Source organism: Pleurodeles waltl, chromosome 11 (genome assembly GCF_031143425.1).
Source record: "Pleurodeles waltl isolate 20211129_DDA chromosome 11, aPleWal1.hap1.20221129, whole genome shotgun sequence".
NCBI lineage: Eukaryota > Metazoa > Chordata > Amphibia > Caudata > Salamandridae > Pleurodeles > Pleurodeles waltl.
The window spans coordinates 1,000,373,699-1,000,394,597 of record NC_090450.1 but is presented as its reverse complement, the minus strand read 5'-3'; positions in this window follow the sequence as shown (position 1 = coordinate 1,000,394,597).

Below are 20,899 nucleotides of genomic sequence, written 5' to 3'. Positions count from 1 at the left end.
AACCGCGATGTTGTGCCTGGAGACCGCTGAACGCACCTTCCCCCGTAGGTCGTTCCACCTCTTCCTGATGTCCTCCCAATTTCTTGGATGCTGTCCCACAGCGTTGACCCTGTCGACTATTCTGCGCCATAGCTCCATCTTCCTGGCTATGGATGTGTGCTGCACCTGTGAGCCAAATAGCTGTGGCTCTACCCGTAGGATTTCCTCCACCATGACCCTGAGCTCCTCCTCGGAAAAGCGGGGGTGTCTTTGGCGTGACATGGGGTGGTGTGTGTGATGTGTGGGGCGGTGTGAGTGTTGATGTGTGTGGTGATGTGTAGTGGTGTGTGGTGGTTTGTGCGTGGATGTTGTGTGGGTGATGGTGTTGTGTGCCTCTGTGTGGTGGGATTGTCTATTCTGTGCTATATCTCTGTCGCCTTCGTGACTAATTTTTGGTCGTAGGGGTTTGTGGGTGATGTGGGTGTGTGTTTTATATTGTGTTGGGTGTGTGGGAGTGTTGTTTGTATGTGTATCAGGTGTGTGTATTTGGAATTGTCCAATGTGGCGGTGTTTTTGGAGATGTGTGTGTATTTTGAGCGCGGCGGTGTGTACCGCCAATGGAATACCGCGGCTGAAAGACCGCCGCGTGGATTCGTGGGTCGTGATAGCATGGGCGTGTTTCTGTTGGCGTGGAGGTGGAGGTTTTGTTTTCACCAGTTTAACACTGACCTTTGGTGTGGCGGACTTGTGTGGGTGACTGAATTTCGGCAGATTCCGAGATGTGGGTAGTAATAGCTGTGGCGGAATTCTGCGGCGGTGTATTGGCGGTCTTCTGCACGGCGGTAAGCGGCTTTTACCGCCAATGTTGTAATGACCCCCTAAAACTTTCCCAGCTACACTGAATGAAATTTACTTTTCCAGGGACAACCTAATTGTCTCAGATTGAACAACATGCTATGGGCCTGATTTAGATCTTGGTAGAATCAGTCCCGCCGTTGTTTTTGTATCGGATAATCCATCTGCTGACTAGGCAGTCCGCCTGCTATATTTCAATGCTGGCAGACCCATAGACAAAAGTAATTTGGTGAACCGCCATCCCAGCCAGAATTTTCCACCTGCGTCGACGGCGCCATAGGAAAAAAGCAGCTGGTGGTGGAACCGCAGCCAGTTTCACCGCCGAGCCAATGCTGTCTTTGCAGCCATGGAACTGATCGTATAAGCCCTACCTTTGCTGCTGCTACTGGACCACAATAAAAATCAACCCTGTCATTGCCAGAACCAAAGGCAAGTGACTGTTTTTCCTGGTGTTAGAAATTGGGTCTCTAGTTGGCAGAGGTATACACAGTTGTCCAAGTAGGGACCAGAATCATAGTCAGGGTAAGTCACAACAAAACCTAAATTATTCTGTGCTCACCCTCTGGTAGATTGACATAGAGAAGGCAGACTTAACTTAGAAGGCAATCTGTAAAGTATTTGTGCAATAACTCATACAGGTACACAGTGAAAACACCATAAAAAGTACTCCACACCAGGTTAGGAAGATAGATAATATTTATCCGAATACAATAAGACCAAAATGACAAAAATCCAAAATACACAACTGAAGTTATCACCTTTTAAAGATTTTAAAGAGTCTTAATCCTGAGAAATCAGTAGTTGTATCTTTATAACACACAGACCCTTGGATGCATTGAAAACAAAGATGATGCAGGCTGCAAAGGAGGTGATGCATTGGAAAAAGTAAGCGATGCATCAATTATTTTTACGCACAGCAGGCGATGCATTGATTATTTCCACGCTGGGCAGTTGATGTGTGGATTATTTTCCCGCATGGCTGGTGACGCATCGATTCCTCTCCCCTCTGGCTAGCAATGAGTGGAATCTTTTCCCACCGGACTAGCGATGCGTCGATTCCTCTCCCCATCTGGTTGGTGATGTGTGGATTCTTTGCCAGCTGGACTAGTGATGCGTTGATTCCTTGCTGTGGTGCAGCGTTGATGAAGAAAATGATGCCTAGTGATGATGCGTGGAAAATCCAGCCACACAGCAATGATGGATTTGCACTGAAGCAGGTGATGCATCAATTTTGCAGCTGCAAGACAGGTGCTGCATCGATTTTTCAGCAGCGGTGCAGGCACTGCATCGATTTTCCTGCTGCAATGGCTCTGGTGCATGGATTTTAACTCAGGTTACCAGCTTCCACTTCCAAGGGCCCAGGGACTGGATTTAGTACTACTTGGCAAGTCAGGACTCTCAGCAGAAGAGCCCAAGCAAGGCACTGGCAGATGAAGTCTTTGATGTCCCTGAGACTTCACAACAGGAGGCAAGCTCTGTTCAAGCCCTTGGAGACCGTTGGAAAGCAGGACATAGAAAGCAAAGTCCTGTCCTTTCACTCCCAGAACAGAAGCAGGAAGCAGCAGGAAAAACAAAGCAACAGGCAGAGTGGCAGTTCCTCCTACAGCATCCAGCTCCTCATCCTGACAGAATGTCCTCAGTCCAGAAGTGTTCTGATGTTGCGGGGTCAGCAGTCAAATACTTACACTCAGTTTTGCCTTTGAAGTAGGCAAACTTCAAAGGAAAGTCTATGTAGTGCACACAACCCTGCCTCTCCCTGCTCTGGCCCCAGACACACTCTAGGGTGTTGGAGAGTGTATTGAGAGGGGGCACCACAGCCCTTTAAGTGCAGGTGTCAGCTCCTCCCTCCCGCTCTGGCCCAGGAAGTCTCATCAGGATATGCAGGACACACCTCTGTTCCCTTTGTGTCACTGTCCAGAGTGAATTCATAAACAGCTCAACTGTCAGTCTGACCTAAATGTATATTCAGAAGCCAGGAAGAGGCACAAAATAGTTAAGCAAGAAAATGTCCACTTTCCGAAAGTGGCATTTTCAAACTTACAATCTAAAAACCAACTTCGCCAAAAGATGTGTTTTTAAATTGTGAGTTCATATCCCTATCTGCTCCCAATGGGAAACAGCACTTAAAAGATACTTCAAGGCAATCCCCATGTTACCCGATGGGAGAGATAGGCCTTGCAATAGAGAAAAACCGAATTTATCACTATTTCACTATCAGGACATGTAAAACACACTAGTGCATGTCCTAACTTTAAAACACACTGCACACTGCCCATGGGGCTGCCTTGGGCCTACCTTAGGGGTGACTTACATGTAGTAAAAGGGAAGGCTTGGGCCTGGCAGTGGGTACACTTGCCAGGTTGAATTGGCAATACAAAACTGGACACACAGACACTGCAGTGTCAGGTCTGAGACATGTTTAAAGAGCTACTCATGTGGGTGGCACAATCAGTGCTGCAGGCCCATTAGTAGCATTTGATTTGAAGGCTCTGGGCACGTCTGGTGCATTTTACTAGGGACTTACTGGTAAATCAAGAATGTCAGTCATGGATAAACCAATCACCAATACAATTTAAACAGAGACCAATGCACTTTAGCACTGGTTAGCAGTGGTAAAGTGCCCAGAGTCCTAAAGCCAACAAAAACAGGTCAGAAAAACTCTATATCTTATTCACATTTACTAGTTTGGTCCAAACTGCCTTCATGCTAATGGACACCTACACAAAAAGTCACATTAACCCCAAAGTTAAAATGTGTCCATACAGGTGTGTTTAATCATTTTCCATAAACTATCATATCAGATCCATATGCATTACACATTATTATAACTACATAATCTATTAAATGTACTAATTGCAATGCACAATGCAACAAGTAGGTTTACACAAAATGCCAAATGTACATTCAATTTCACCTCTAAACTTGAAACATGTTATATATATGAAACTTCATTTAACTCTAAAGTGTTTTTTATGTGTAATGTATACATGTTTATTGTTAACACCTATCATTTTCAAATAAACACGCCTGCATTTACAAGTTACACAAAAACTAAACTTTTAATATTGGTATAAGTGGCCATTATCATGATAAATGCTTGCACAAAAATGTACATGTTCATTACAAATATTCATCACTAATATTTGCAGTATACAAATAGGTATAAAATAAAATATGTTTTGGTTACTGTTATAAATGAATTTAAGTTCATGGTACTCACATTTGCATCAATAACATTGTCATCAATCAATTACTATTAGTCAAAAAATAATGTCAGGACAAACTTTGTGAAAACAATGATAACTTGTTCAACAAATGAGATACTTCTCTCAGAATCAATGTAGAAAAAAATAATAATCGCCCATAAAACATTTTGCCTTGTAATTTGGGATTCGGGCCCAGAACCTGCCTTCTAATGACACTGCAAAGACAACCTCCTCAGTAAGGGGCATCTAGTGGGCAGACCAGGCACCTCAATGATCTTTCTTGGGGGGGGGGGGGTTTGGTTTCTTAGGGATCAGGGACAGGTAAGCAGTAAAAGGGGTGGAGGAAAAGGGGTATGTTTAGATGTGTGAGGTTTTGTACGTCTTTTGCATTCTGGTGATTGAGTGTGTGGGTTTGGTTGGTGTTATTTTGAGTGTAGGTGTGTGTAACCATGTGTTTGGATGAGTGTAGTGTAGAGGTGGATGTTGTGGTTGTGGTGCTTGTGCGTGTAGTGGTGGTTGTGGTGATAGTGGTGGTGCATGTGTCTGTAGTGGTGGGTGCTGAGGTTTTGGGTGTGGTGGTTGTGGCTTTGGTGATGGTGATTGTGGGTGTGGTGGTGGGTGTGGTGGTTGTGGTGGTTGTTGTGGTGCCTGTGGGTTTAGTTTTAGTAGTGTGTGTCTGTTGGATGGGTATAAGTTTGTGTTTCTTGGTGTGTTTGTGTTTATGTGTGGGTGTGAGTGTGCTGATTTTGTCTGTTGGAGTGGATGAGTGCAAAGAAGTGTATCTGCTTGGGATTGAGGTGGGAGTTGGGATAAAGGGCATAAAGTTGGGCGGGTTGGGGAGCAGTGGTCTGTACAGAGGTTATTTTTGCTAGCGATCTCTGCATGTCAGACAGTGAACAATGAACGCCATCCAGAAATGCAACCATATGTTGTATTTGGCAACTAAGCCCCTGAATGCCATTCAGGATCGCTGTCTGACTTACAGAGAATCAGCTTAAAAGGTCAATAGCCTCTTCACAGTGTGCAGCGGGGGGGCAGGGGCAGAGGAGGAGGTGCCAGTGGCAAAGGAGACACCAGCCCTTTTAGGCCAGTAGGTGTGGCCAACTGGTGGGAGCAAGAGGGAGAGTGGAGATGGGAATCTGGGTGGTGGACAAGGATTCAGATGGAACAGGTTTTGTAGGGTCTGCCACCAATAGGGACTGGTCACCTTTGGAGGAATCAGAAGAAGATATTGAGCTGGTGGCATCCGTGCCAGTCCCCTCATTCTCCATGCCACTGTGTCAGTCTGTGTCTGATGTTTCTCCACACAACACACAGTGGCCAGCTGTTCCTCCACCTTCCTGACTACTGTCTTCTTCGCCTGCGCATGAAGATGCTGAAAAGCCACATTAAACATTTTTAATATACATGTGCAAATCAAAATGATCACAAAGTTATTTTACAAAACATTTCCTCATTTCAATTTGTCACCTGCTTTAAGACTATAAACTTGGGTATACTTTGCCATTACCCCATGCATTCTGGGAATGTATTATGGACCTATTTTCTCACAGTTTTGTAAATTGCTATCATTAGTCCAATTTCATTTTAGATCATTTCTCTTAAACACTTCAAAGTTTTCATGAAATTGCTTGACATCTCTGAATGGTACAGATTGGTTGTTTTGAATAGTGAACTCATGTCACAAAAATAAATATCTAGTAAGAAACCTTTTTACCATGTACATTTTCCATCTGCAAAAGTCCCTTTCAATTACTCCTTTGCTTCAACATTGATTTATCACCTGAACATAACAAAGGCCCGAAAAATGTTGTTTGTGGTATGTGTAACTCTGTCACCAATGTGTACACATTCCTGTCTGTTTCAATTAATAATGTTTGCCTACTAAATTCATGTTTGTTCAATGAAACTGGCGTACACGCACATTTGTGAGTAAGGCTTCATGCAAATCTGCAAATGTTAAAATGGACTGACTTGAACTTTGCAATGAAAACATATTTATGGACTGTTTTTCCTAAGAAGTGTTGCCATTGCCTTCATGCCCCTAGTCATTTAGGATCAGATGACTTAATATTGTTTGGCCATTAAACCAACTCACCAGTGAGAAGTCATAAACATTTACTGTATCATAAGTGCATTGTATGCCACGTCACCTGTAAAATGGCCTACATAACCTCCTCACAATTGTGATGGAGCATCACACATGACAGAATTATCAGTTGTGGTCTGTTTGGTACAGCTGTCACTCACAACATATACAAAATCCAGGTTCCTGTTTTTTCTTAGGTAGGCATGTGTCTGCTCAAAGCAGTCTTTTGGTTGTGATAAGGAATCTAGTAGCAACCTTTAACACAATCACTACACAAAAGACAAAATGATATACCTAGTGCAAAACGTACAACTTCCAGAACTCTTTTTGTGTGATCCTGTAGTGAGAGCTACTTCTGATCATAATAAATTATTGTGAGCTAATGAAGGATGTAGGAAAGTAGCCTTGTTCTAGCATGTTTACCCCCACTTTTGGCCTGTTAGTCAGTGTGTTTGACTGTGTCTACTTGGATCCTGCTAATCAGGACCCCAGTAGTTTTGCTTTCTCCCTTAAATTATTGCTGTTGCATACTGGTAACCCAGTATTTCACTCACAATTGGCCTACTTGTGCCCCCTTATAAGTTCTTAGTATATGGTACTCAGGTATCCAGGGCATTGGGATTCCAGGGGATTCCTATGGGCTACAGCATATCTTTTGCCACCCATAGGGAGCCCATGCAAAGGCTTCTGCAGGACTGCCATTGCAGCATGCGTGAAAGGGTGCATACACCCTTCCACTACCATTTACACTGCACCAGGTCATTTATAAATCACCCCTATAGCAGGCCCTCTGGCCCTGAGGACAGGGTGCAGAGTACCTGTGTATGAGGGCACCCCAGCACTAGCAGAGGTGCCCCCTCGACCTCCAGGACCATTTTCCCAGACTTTGTGAGTGCGGGGATGCCATTTTAGGCGTGTAGTGGAAACACTATGTCCAGTTACATAATAATAACTCCGAACATAGGCATGTTTGGTATCAAACATGTAGGAATCATACCCCCATGCTTTTGCAAGCATTGGTTGCATGATACCATGCACTCTGGGGGCTCCTCAGAGGACCCCCAGTACTGCCATTCCAGCCTTCTTAGGTTTTTCCAGGCAGCCCCAGCTGCTGCCACCTCTCAGACAGGTTTCTGCCCTCCTGTTGCTCAAGCAGCTTGAGCCCAGGAAGGCAGAACAAAGCATTTCATGTGGGAGAAGGATGTTACACCCTCTACCTTTGGAAATAGGTGTAACAGGCTGGGGAGGAGTAGCCTCCCCAAGCCACTGGCAATGCTTTGAAGGGCACATTTGGTGCCCTCCTTGCATAAACCAGTCTACACCGGTTCAGGGACCCCCAGTCCCTGCTCTGGCATGAAACTGGACAAAGGAAAGGGGAGTGACCACTCCCCTGTCCATCACCACCCCAGGGGTGGTGCTGAGAGCTCCTCCAGAGGGTCCCTGGGTTTTGCCATCTTGGATTTAAATTTGTCAGGGAACTCAGGGAGCATCTGAGTGGCCAGTGCCAGCAGGTGACATCAGAGCCCTTCCGTGATAGGTGCTTACCTGGTTAGGTGACCAATTCCCCTTTCCGGGCTGTTTAGGGTCTCTCTCTTGGGTGGTTCTGCAAATTCCGTTTGCAAGACTCCAGCAGGAATCCTCTGCATTCTGTACTTCACCTTCTTACCAACGGAACTGCATCTGGACCCTCCAGGAACTCTGTAAACTGCAACAAAGAAGCAAAGATGAATTCTGCAACATTGTATCTTCAGCTCTTGCCAGGAACTGCAACTGTTTCTAGGTCGTGCATCCTCCGAGGACTGCCTGTCTTCAGCCTGCACCAGAAGAACAAAGGAATCTCCCTTGAAGTGAATGAGTCACTTCCCTGCTTCAGCAGGCACCCCTCTGCAGCGACGACTGGTGGCTTGGGTCCCCTCTCCTGAAGAAGTACATGGATCAAGCAACACGGGTGGTGGACTGAAGTGGTCCCGATGGTCCAGACGTCCAACTGTCCAACTTTGGTGGAGGTAAGAGCTTACCTTCCGACGCCAGACAGTATCCCCGTGCATTGCGTATTTTGCAGTTGCCAAGGCTTGTTGGCATCCCTCCATGAAGTTCTCCATGTTCCGTGCAGCTCCACCCCCCAGCACTCCTTCCTGCGATACACAGCCTCCTGCGTGGTTCGCCGGTGGCGTGGGAGTACTTTGTGTAGTGCTGCATGGGCCTCCTTTTGCACCTTCTTTGTCCCCGTGCTGTGGGACTCCTGTGCACACTGCCTGGTCTTCTCAGGGCTCTCTCAGTTGCTAAGAGCCCTCTCTGTCTCCCCCTCCTGGGTAGAGTCCACCAGGTGCCTCTTGGTCCCGGGCAACGCCATTTTCCTCTAACTGGGAGCTTTGCGTGTGCCAAGGCTTGTTGAGAATCCAACAACACAAACCAGACTGCAATCATCCATCTGGCATGGGACATCATCCTCACCAACCAGGAACCTGCATCCGTCTTCTTGGGTGCATTACTGACTGTTGTTCTTCACCGGTGGTTCTTCTTTTGCACCTTCATCCGGGTTAGCAGGGGCTCCTGTTCTCTCTGGACTCTTCAGTGCTTCTTGGACTTGGTCCCCTTCCTCCACAGGTCTTCAGGTCCAGGAATCCATTGTTGGTGTCTTGCAGTTTCTTCTGGTTATTGCATAATCTTCTATCACGTGCTTTTGTGTGTTCTAGGAAAATTACTGTGATTTACTCCTGCTTTCATGGGCTCTGAGATGGGTTCTATTACTTACCTTTTGTGTTTTTTAACACTCCCAGCGCCCCTCTACACACTACACTTGCCTATGTGGGAAACCAACTTTCGCATTCCACTATTTTAGTATATAGTTTGTGTTCCCCCTACGCCCATTTCTAACTATTGTGATTTTCACTATTTGGACTATTCTCTAACTGTTTTTACAGCTATTTCTGCAATCTAGTGCATATACTGTGTATATTACTTACCTCCTAAGGGAGTATAGTCTCTAAGGTAAATTTGGCATTTGTGCCACCAAAATAAAGTGCCTTTATTTTTGTAACACTGAGTGTTTTCTTTCATGTGTGTGAGTACTGTGTGACTAAAGTGGTATGGCATGAGCTTTGCATGTCTCCTAGTTAGGCCTTGGCTGCTCATCCACACTACCCCTAGAGAGCCTGGCTTCTAGACACTGACTACACTTCACTAATAAGGGATAACTGGACCTGGTATAAGGTAAGTACCTTTTCTGCCCACTACAAACCATGCCAGCCTCCTACAAAGGCTAAACAACTTGTACATTGTTAGAACACACACCCATGCCCAGTTTCATTGGCTTAATGCCTAATGTTTTAAGAGCCTGATAATATGGTTACAACCACATACTATGACTAAGAGCAGTATGGAAGGGCTGTCATGTGTCAGTGAGAGCACAGGTTTCTGGTCATGTATGAACATGTGTATGTAGGAATGGGACTTATTTGTATGGCTGACTGAGAGCTGGCGTCATATGTACTTGGAGCACAGGATATACCTTTCCCCATATGTGGCACCATTAGAAGTAAAATACACATGCATTACTCAGAAAATGGGATCAATTTAGAGTGCAAAAAACAAAACGATTCGGACAAGTTTATAATTTCAAAAATTTTCCTGCACCTCACATTTCTCTCATTTCGACAAATGGCTTTAATTTTCAATTATATTTATGGCACATTTTTTACTGGCCACTGGAAGTAAGGGGTGTAGGAAAGTACCATCTTGCCTGGCATGTTACCCCCATTTTTCACTGTATATATGTTGTTTTAGTTGTATGTGTCACTGGGACCCTGGTAACCCAGGGCCCCAGTGCTCATAAGTGTGCCTGAATGTGTTACCTGTGTAGTGACTAACTGTCTCACTGAGGCTCTGCTAATCAGAACCTCAGTGGTTATGCTCTCTCATTTCTTTCCAAATTGTCACTGACAGGCTAGTGACCATTTTTACCAATTTACATTGGCTTACTGGAACACCCTTATAATTCCCTAGTATATGGTACTGAGGTACCCAGGGTATTGGGGTTCCAGGAGATCCCTATGGGCTGCAGCATTTCTTTTGCCACCCATAGGGAGCTCTGACAATTCTTACACAGGCCTGCCACTGCAGCCTGAGTGAAATAACGTCCACGTTATTTCACAGCCATTTTACACTGCACTTAAGTAACTTATAAGTCACCTATATGTCTAACCTTTACCTGGTAAAGGTTAGGTGCAAAGTTACTTAGTGTGAGGGCACCCTGGCACTAGCCAAGGTGCCCCCACATTGTTCAGAGCCAATTCACTGAACTTTGTGAGTGCGGGGACACCATTACACGCGTGCACTACATATAGGTCACTACCTATATGTAGCTTCACCATGGTAACTCCGAATATGGCCATGTAACATGTCTATGATCATGGAATTGCCCCCTCTATGCCATCCTGGCATTGTTGGTACAATTCCATGATCCCAGTGGTCTGTAGCACAGACCCTGGTACTGCCAGACTGCCCTTCCTGGGGTTTCTCTGCAGCTGCTGCTGCTGCCAACCCCTCAGACAGGCAGCTGCCCTCCTGGGGTCCAGCCAGGCCTGGCCCAGGATGGCAGAACAAAGAACTTCCTCTGAGAGAGGGTGTGACACCCTCTCCCTTTGGAAAATGGTGTGAAGGCAGGGGAGGAGTAGCCTCCCCCAGCCTCTGGAAATGCTTTGTTGGGCACAGATGTGCCCAATTCTGCATAAGCCAGTCTACACCGGTTCAGGGACCCCTTAGCCCCTGCTCTGGCGCGAAACTGGACAAAGGAAAGGGGAGTGACCACTCCCCTGACCTGCACCTCCCCTGGGAGGTGTCCAGAGCTCCTCCAGTGTGCTCCAGACCTCTGCCATCTTGGAAACAGAGGTGCTGCTGGCACACTGGACTGCTCTGAGTGGCCAGTGCCACCAGGTGACGTCAGAGACTCCTTGTGATAGGCTCCTTCAGGTGTTAGTAGCCTTTCCTCTCTCCTAGGTAGCCAAACCCTCTTTTCTGGCTATTTAGGGTCTCTGTCTCTGGGGAAACTTTAGATAACGAATGCATGAGCTCAGCCGAGTTCCTCTGCATCTCCCTCTTCACCTTCTGATAAGGAATCGACCGCTGACCGCGCTGGAAGCCTGCAAACCTGCAACATAGTAGCAAAGACGACTACTGCAACTCTGTAACGCTGATCCTGCCGCCTTCTCGACTGTTTTCCTGCTTGTGCATGCTGTGGGGGTAGTCTGCCTCCTCTCTGCACCAGAAGCTCCGAAGAAATCTCCCGTGGGTCGACGGAATCTTCCCCCTGCAACCGCAGGCACCAAAAAGCTGCATTACCGGTCCCTTGGGTCTCCTCTCAGCACGACGAGCGAGGTCCCTTGAATCCAGCGACACCGTCCAAGTGACCCCCACAGTCCAGTGACTCTTCAGCCCAAGTTTGGTGGAGGTAAGTCCTTGCCTCACCTCGCTGGGCTGCATTGCTGGGAACCGCGACTTTGCAAGCTTCTCCGGCCCCTGTGCACTTCCGGCGGAAATCCTGTGTGCACAGCCAAGCCTGGGTCCACGGCACTCTAACCTGCATTGCACGACTTTCTAAGTTGGTCTCCGGCGATGTGGGACTCCTTTGTGCAACTTCGGCGAGCACCGTTTCACGCATCCTCGTAGTGCCTGTTTCTGGCACTTCTCCGGGTGCTACCTGCTTGAGTGAGAGCTCTTTGTCTTGCTCGACGTCCCCTCTCTCTGCAGGTCCAATTTGCGACCTCCTGGTCCCTCCTGGGCCCCAGCAGCGTCCAAAAACGCCAAACGCACGATTTGCGTGTAGCAAGGCTTGTTGGCGTCCATCCGGCGGGAAAACACTTCTGCACGACTCTCCAAGGCGTGGGGGATCCATCCTCCAAAGGGGAAGTCTCTAGCCCTTGTCGTTCCTGCAGTATTCACAGTTCTTCAGCCTAGTAAGAGCTTCTTTGCACCAACCGCTGGCATTTCTTGGGCATCTGCCCATCTCCGAGTTGCTTGTGACTTTTGGACTTGGTCCCCTTGTTCCACAGGTACCCTCAGACAGGAATCCATCGTTGTTGCATTGCTGATTTGTGTTTTCCTTGCATTCTCCCTCTAACACGACTATTTTGTCCTTAGGGGAACTTTGGTGCACTTTGCACTCACTTTTCAGGGTCTTGGGGTGGGTTATTTTGCTAACTCTCACTATTTTCTAATAGTCCCAGCGAACCTCTACAAGGTCACATAGGTTTGGGGTCCATTCGTGGTTCGCATTCCACTTCTGGAGTATATGGTTTGTGTTGCCCCTATCCCTATGTTTCCCCATTGCATCCTATTGTAACTATACATTGTTTGCACTGTTTTCTAAGACTATACTGCATATTTTTGCTATTGTGTATATATATCTTGTGTATATTTCCTATCCTCTCACTGAGGGTACACTCTAAGATACTTTGGCATATTGTCATAAAAATAAAGTACCTTTATTTTTAGTATAACTGTGTATTGTGTTTTCTTATGATATTGTGCATATGACACTAAGTGGTACTGTAGTAGCTTCACACGTCTCCTAGTTCAGCCTGAGCTGCTTTGCTAAGCTACCATTATCTATCAGCCTAAGCTGCTAGACACCCTATACACTAATAAGGGATAACTGGGCCTGGTGCAAGGTGCAAGTACCCCTTGGTACTCACTACTAGCCAGTCCAGCCTCCTACATTGGTTGTGCAGCGGTGGGATCAGTGCTTTGAGACTACTTACCACTCTTGTCATTGTACTTTTCATAAGAGAAAAATATACAAAACAAGGTCAGTGTATATACACATAGCCAAAAAGTTTTGCATTTCCTCTTTTCACTCTTTTCTAAGTGCTGAAAAGTACTTCTAAACTTTCAAAAAGTTCTTAAAAGTTTAAAAAGTTTTTTTCTGTCTTTCCAAAAAGTTCTGAAAACTTTTTTCTCTTTGTCTATCACTTTAACTCTCTCTAAAAATGTCTGGCACAGGCCAAAAAGTTGAACTGTCCAAACTTGCATATGATCACCTTAGCTGGAAAGGAGCAAGGAGTCTCTGCATAGAGAGAGGTTTGAGTGTAGGGAAGAATCCTTCCTTAGAACTGTTAATTAATATGCTTAGAGTACAGGATAAGGCCATAAGTGCCCAATCTGTAGAAAAAGTAGCTAATGGTTCTCAATCTGATCCAGGGACTCCCCCAGGAAAAGGTTCAGGAAAGAAACTTCTCAGCCTGCCCATTACTAGACAGTCTAGCATAGTTGGTACAGAGGTTGAATCACATCATACTGATGATGTGCTCTCACATTATGCTGGTAGCCAAGCTGTTAGGGTGCCCTTGGTAAGGGACAGGTCTCCTTCTGTTCATTCCCATCATACCTCTGTATCTAGAAATGTCCCTCCCACCCACCCTGATGACAGATTGTTAGAAAGGGAGCTCAATAGATTGAGAGTGGAACAAACCAGACTGAAGCTCAAGAAGCAACAGCTGGATTTGGATAGACAGTCTTTAGAAATAGAGAGGGAAAGACAGAAAATGGGTTTAGATACCCATGGTGGCAGCAGCAGTATTCCCCATAGTCATCCTGCAAAAGAGCATGATTCCAGGAATCTGCATAAGATAGTTCCCCCTTACAAGGAGGGGGATGACATTAACAAGTGGTTTGCTGCACTTGAGAGGGCCTGTGTTGTACAGGATGTCCCTCAAAAGCAGTGGGCTGCTATCCTATGGCTATCATTTACTGGAAAAGGTAGGGATAGGCTCCTTACTGTAAAAGAAAATGATGCTAACAATTTCCAAGTTCTTAAGAATGCACTCCTGGATGGTTATGGCTTAACCACTGAACAGTACAGGATAAAGTTCAGAGATACCAAAAAGGAGTCTTCACAAGACTGGGTTGATTTCATTGACCAGGCAGTGAAGGCCTTGGAGGGGTGGTTACATGGCAGTAAAGTTACTGATTATGACAGCCTGTATAACTTGATCCTGAGAGAGCATATTCTTAATAATTGTGTGTCTGATTTGTTGCACCAGTACTTGGTGGACTCTGATCTGACCTCTCCCCAAGAATTGGGAAAGAAGGCAGACAAATGGGTCAGAACAAGAGTGAACAGAAAAGTTCATACAGGGGGTGACAAAGATGGCAACAAAAAGAAGGATGGTAAGTCTTCTGACAAGGGTGGGGACAAATCTAAAAATGAGTCTTCATCAGGCCCACAAAAACACTCTGGTGGGGGTGGTGGGCCCAAATCCTCCTTTAATCAGAACAAGGAAAAGAAACCATGGTGCTATTTATGTAAGATAAAAGGCCATTGGACAACAGATCCCAGTTGTCCAAAGAAAGGCACCACAGCTCCTACCACTACAACCCCTACTGCTACACCTAGTGTCCCTACTAATAGCAGTGGTGGTGGGAGCAAACCTACTAATAGCCAATCCAAGGGAGTAGCTGGGCTCACTTTTGGTAATTTAGTTGGGGTTGGTCTGATTAGGGAGACCACAGAGGCTACTTTAGTCTCTGAAGGGGCTATTGACTTAGCCACTTTGGTTGCTTGCCCCCATAACTTGGAGAAGTACAAGCAACTAACCCTAATAAATGGTGTTGAGGTCCAGGCCTACAGGGACACAGGTGCCAGTGTCACAATGGTGATTGAGAAACTGGTGCACCCTGAACAACACATACTTGGACACCAGTACCAAGTAACCGATGCTCACAACATAACACAAAGCCACCCCATGGCTGTTGTAAATCTCAACTGGGGGGGGGTATCTGGTCCAAAGAAAGTTGTGGTAGCTTCAGATTTACCTGTAGACTGTCTATTAGGGAACGATTTGGAGACATCAGCTTGGTCAGATGTGGAGTTGGAGGCCCATGCAGCAATGCTGGGCATCCCAGGGCATATTTTTGCTTTGACAAGGGCTCAGGCCAAAAAGCAAAAAGGACAGGGAAGCTTGGATCCTGGAACAATGGACCAAATGCTCCCTAAAGCTAGGGCTAGTAGAAGCAAACCACTTCCTACTATCCCTCCCTCTACAGTGGATTCTACTTCTGAGGAAGAAGAATTCCCTCCCTGTGCAGAACCTACACCAGAGGAGCTAGAAGCAGACACTGCTGAGCTTTTGGGTGAAGGGGGGCCTGCCAGAGAGGAGCTGAGTGTGGCACAGCAAACCTGTCCCACATTAGAGGGTCTCAGACAGCAAGCTGTCAAACAGGCTAATGGGGATGTCAGTGACTCACACAGAGTTTACTGGGAGGACAACCTCTTGTACACTGAGCATAGGGATCCTAAACCTGGAGCTGCCAGGAGATTAGTGATTCCTCAGGAGTACAGAAAGTTCCTCCTAACACTGGCACATGACATTCCCTTAGCTGGGCACCTGGGTCAAATGAAAACTTGGGACAGATTGGTACCACTGTTTCATTGGCCTAGGATGTCTGAGGACACAAAAGAATTTTGTAAGTCCTGTGAAACCTGTCAAGCCAGTGGCAAGACAGGTGGCACTCCAAAGGCACCCCTTATCCCACTGCCTGTGGTTGGGGTTCCCTTTGAAAGGGTAGGGGTTGACATAGTTGGCCCCCTTGACCCTCCTACTGCTTCAGGCAATAGGTTTATCTTGGTGGTAGTGGACCATGCCACAAGATATCCTGAAGCTATTCCTTTAAGGACCACTACAGCTCCTGCAGTGGCAAAGGCCCTCCTGGGAATATTTTCCAGGGTGGGCTTCCCAAAGGAAGTAGTATCAGACAGAGGAAGCAATTTCATGTCTGCATACTTAAAGGCCATGTGGAAGGAGTGTGGTGTAACTTACAAGTTCACAACACCCTATCATCCACAAACAAATGGACTGGTGGAGAGATTTAATAAAACTCTCAAAGGCATGATTATGGGACTCCCTGAAAAACTCCGCAGGAGATGGGATATCCTTCTACCATGCCTCCTTTTTGCCTACAGGGAGGTACCCCAGAAAGGAGTGGGCTTCAGCCCCTTTGAACTTCTTTTTGGACACCCTGTTAGGGGTCCACTCACACTTGTAAAGGAGGGTTGGGAACAACCTTTAAAAGCTCCTAAGCAGGATATTGTGGATTATGTACTTGGCCTCAGATCAAGGATGGCTGAGTACATGAAAAAGGCCAGTAAAAACCTTCAGGCCAGCCAAGAGCTCCAGAAGCAATGGCATGATCAGAAGGCTGTTTTGGTTCAGTACCAACCAGGGCAGAAAGTGTGGGTCTTGGAGCCTGTGGCCCCAAGAGCACTCCAAGATAAATGGAGTGGACCCCACACAATTGTTGAAAAGAAGGGTGAAGTCACCTACTTGGTTGACTTAGGCACTGCCAGGAGTCCCCTTAGGGTGCTCCATGTCAACCGCCTGAAACCCTACTATGACAGGGCTGATCTCACCCTGCTCATGGCAACAGATGAGGGACAGGAAGAAGACAGTGATCCTCTACCTGATCTCTTCTCTTCCACAGAACAAGATGCTCTTGTGGAAGGTGTAGTTTTGGCTGATTGTCTTACTGCTGAGCAGAAAGATAATTGCATAAATCTCCTAGGACAATTTTCAGAACTCTTCTCCATTGTTCTAGGCACCACTTCTTGGTGTGAGCACACTATAGATACTGGAGACAGTTTACCTGTCAAAAGTAAGATCTATAGGCAGCCTGACCATGTCAGGGACTGCATAAAGCAAGAAGTTCAGAAGATGTTGGAACTAGGAGTGGTTGAGCACTCTGACAGTCCATGGGCTTCTCCTGTGGTACTGGTACCAAAACCCAATTCTAAAGATGGAAAGAAGGAAATGAGGTTTTGTGTAGACTATAGAGGTCTCAACTTGGTAACCAAAACTGATGCTCACCCTATACCCAGGGCAGATGAGCTAACAGATACACTGGCATCTGCCAAGTATCTAAGCACTTTTGATTTGACTGCAGGGTATTGGCAGATCAAAATGTCAGAAGATGCTAAACCTAAGACTGCATTTTCTACCATTGGAGGACATTACCAGTTTACTGTAATGCCTTTTGGTTTGAAAAATGCACTTGCCACTTTTCAGAGGTTGGTGAACACAGTCCTGCAAGGGCTGGAAGCTTTCAGTGCAGCATATTTGGATGATATAGCTGTCTTTAGCTCCAGCTGGGATGATCACCTGGTCCACCTATGGAAAGTTTTGGAGGCCCTGCAAAAGGCAGGCCTCACTATCAAGGCTTCAAAGTGCCAGATAGGGCAGGGTAAGGTGGTTTATCTGGGACACCTTGTTGGTGGGGAACAGATTGCACCACTTCAGGGGAAAATCCAAACTATTATTGATTGGGTTCCCCCTACCACTCAGACTCAGGTGAGAGCCTTCCTAGGCCTCACTGGGTATTACAGGAGGTTCATTAAGAACTATGGCTCCATTGCAGCCCCTCTTAATGACCTCACATCCAAGAAAATGCCTAAAAAGGTATTATGGACAGCAAACTGTCAGAAAGCTTTTGAGGAGCTGAAGCAGGCCATGTGCTCTGCACCTGTCCTGAAAAGCCCTTGTTACTCTAAAAAATTCTATGTCCAGACTGATGCATCTGAATTAGGAGTAGGGGCAGTCCTATCACAACTTAATTCTGAGGGCCAGGATCAACCTGTTGCTTTTATTAGTAGAAGGTTGACCCCTAGAGAAAAGCGTTGGTCTGCCATTGAGAGGGAGGCCTTTGCTGTGGTCTGGGCTCTGAAGAAGTTGAGGCCATACCTGTTTGGCACTCACTTCATTGTTCAGACAGACCACAAACATCTACTTTGGCTAAAACAAATGAAAGGTTAAAATCCTAAATTGTTGAGGTGGTCCATATCCCTACAGGGAATGGACTATACAGTGGAACATAGACCTGGGAGTAGCCACTCCAATGCAGATGGACTCTCCAGATATTTCCACTTAGACAATGAAGACTCATCAGGTAATGGCTAGTCTTATTGTCCTTCGTTTGGGGGGGGGGTTGTGTAGGAAAGTACCATCTTGCCTGGCATGTTACCCCCATTTTTCACTGTATATATGTTGTTTTAGTTGTATGTGTCACTGGGACCCTGGTAACCCAGGGCCCCAGTGCTCATAAGTGTGCCTGAATGTGTTACCTGTGTAGTGACTAACTGTCTCACTGAGGCTCTGCTAATCAGAACCTCAGTGGTTATGCTCTCTCATTTCTTTCCAAATTGTCACTGACAGGCTAGTGACCATTTTTACCAATTTACATTGGCTTACTGGAACACCCTTATAATTCCCTAGTATATGGTACTGAGGTACCCAGGGTATTGGGGTTCCAGGAGATCCCTATGGGCTGCAGCATTTCTTTTGCCACCCATAGGGAGCTCTGACAATTCTTACACAGGCCTGCCACTGCAGCCTGAGTGAAATAACGTCCACGTTATTTCACAGCCATTTTACACTGCACTTAAGTAACTTATAAGTCACCTATATGTCTAACCTTTACCTGGTAAAGGTTAGGTGCAAAGTTACTTAGTGTGAGGGCACCCTGGCACTAGCCAAGGTGCCCCCACATTGTTCAGAGCCAATTCACTGAACTTTGTGAGTGCGGGGACACCATTACACGCGTGCACTACATATAGGTCACTACCTATATGTAGCTTCACCATGGTAACTCCGAATATGGCCATGTAACATGTCTATGATCATGGAATTGCCCCCTCTATGCCATCCTGGCATTGTTGGTACAATTCCATGATCCCAGTGGTCTGTAGCACAGACCCTGGTACTGCCAGACTGCCCTTCCTGGGGTTTCTCTGCAGCTGCTGCTGCTGCCAACCCCTCAGACAGGCAGCTGCCCTCCTGGGGTCCAGCCAGGCCTGGCCCAGGATGGCAGAACAAAGAACTTCCTCTGAGAGAGGGTGTGACACCCTCTCCCTTTGGAAAATGGTGTGAAGGCAGGGGAGGAGTAGCCTCCCCCAGCCTCTGGAAATGCTTTGTTGGGCACAGATGTGCCCAATTCTGCATAAGCCAGTCTACACCGGTTCAGGGACCCCTTAGCCCCTGCTCTGGCGCGAAACTGGACAAAGGAAAGGGGAGTGACCACTCCCCTGACCTGCACCTCCCCTGGGAGGTGTCCAGAGCTCCTCCAGTGTGCTCCAGACCTCTGCCATCTTGGAAACAGAGGTGCTGCTGGCACACTGGACTGCTCTGAGTGGCCAGTGCCACCAGGTGACGTCAGAGACTCCTTGTGATAGGCTCCTTCAGGTGTTAGTAGCCTTTCCTCTCTCCTAGGTAGCCAAACCCTCTTTTCTGGCTATTTAGGGTCTCTGTCTCTGGGGAAACTTTAGATAACGAATGCATGAGCTCAGCCGAGTTCCTCTGCATCTCCCTCTTCACCTTCTGATAAGGAATCGACCGCTGACCGCGCTGGAAGCCTGCAAACCTGCAACATAGTAGCAAAGACGACTACTGCAACTCTGTAACGCTGATCCTGCCGCCTTCTCGACTGTTTTCCTGCTTGTGCATGCTGTGGGGGTAGTCTGCCTCCTCTCTGCACCAGAAGCTCCGAAGAAATCTCCCGTGGGTCGACGGAATCTTCCCCCTGCAACCGCAGGCACCAAAAAGCTGCATTACCGGTCCCTTGGGTCTCCTCTCAGCACGACGAGCGAGGTCCCTCGAATCCAGCGACACCGTCCAAGTGACCCCCACAGTCCAGTGACTCTTCAGCCCAAGTTTGGTGGAGGTAAGTCCTTGCCTCACCTCGCTGGGCTGCATTGCTGGGAACCGCGACTTTGCAAGCTTCTCCGGCCCCTGTGCACTTCCGGCGGAAATCCTGTGTGCACAGCCAAGCCTGGGTCCACGGCACTCTAACCTGCATTGCACGACTTTCTAAGTTGGTCTCCGGCGACGTGGGACTCCTTTGTGCAACTTCGGCGAGCACCGTTTCACGCATCCTCGTAGTGCCTGTTTCTGGCACTTCTCCGGGTGCTACCTGCTTCAGTGAGGGCTCTTTGTCTTGCTCGACGTCCCCTCTCTCTGCAGGTCCAATTTGCGACCTCCTGGTCCCTCCTGGGCCCCAGCAGCGTCCAAAAACGCCAAACGCACGATTTGCGTGTAGCAAGGCTTGTTGGCGTCCATCCGGCGGGAAAACACTTCTGCACGACTCTCCAAGGCGTGGAGGATCCATCCTCCAAAGGGGAAGTCTCTAGCCCTTGTCGTTCCTGCAGTATTCACAGTTCTTCAGCCTAGTAAGAGCTTCTTTGCACCAACCGCTGGCATTTCTTGGGCATCTGCCCATCTCCGAGTTGCTTGTGACTTTTGGACTTGGTCCCCTTGTTCCACAGGTACCCTCAGACAGGAATCCATCGTTGTTGCATTGCTGATTTGTGTTTTCCTTGCATTCTCCCTCTAACACGACTATTTTGTCCTTAGGGGAACTTTGGTGCACTTTGCACTCACTTTTCAGGGTCTTGGGGTGGGTTATTTTGCTAACTCTCACTATTTTCTAATAGTCCCAGCGACCCTCTACAAGGTCACATAGGTTTGGGGTCCATTCGTGGTTCGCATTCCACTTCTGGAGTATATGGTTTGTGTTGCCCCTATCCCTATGTTTCCCCATTGCATCCTATTGTAACTATACATTGTTTGCACTGTTTTCTAAGACTATACTGCATATTTTTGCTATTGTGTATATATATCTTGTGTATATTTCCTATCCTCTCACTGAGGGTACACTCTAAGATACTTTGGCATATTGTCATAAAAATAAAGTACCTTTATTTTTAGTATAACTGTGTATTGTGTTTTCT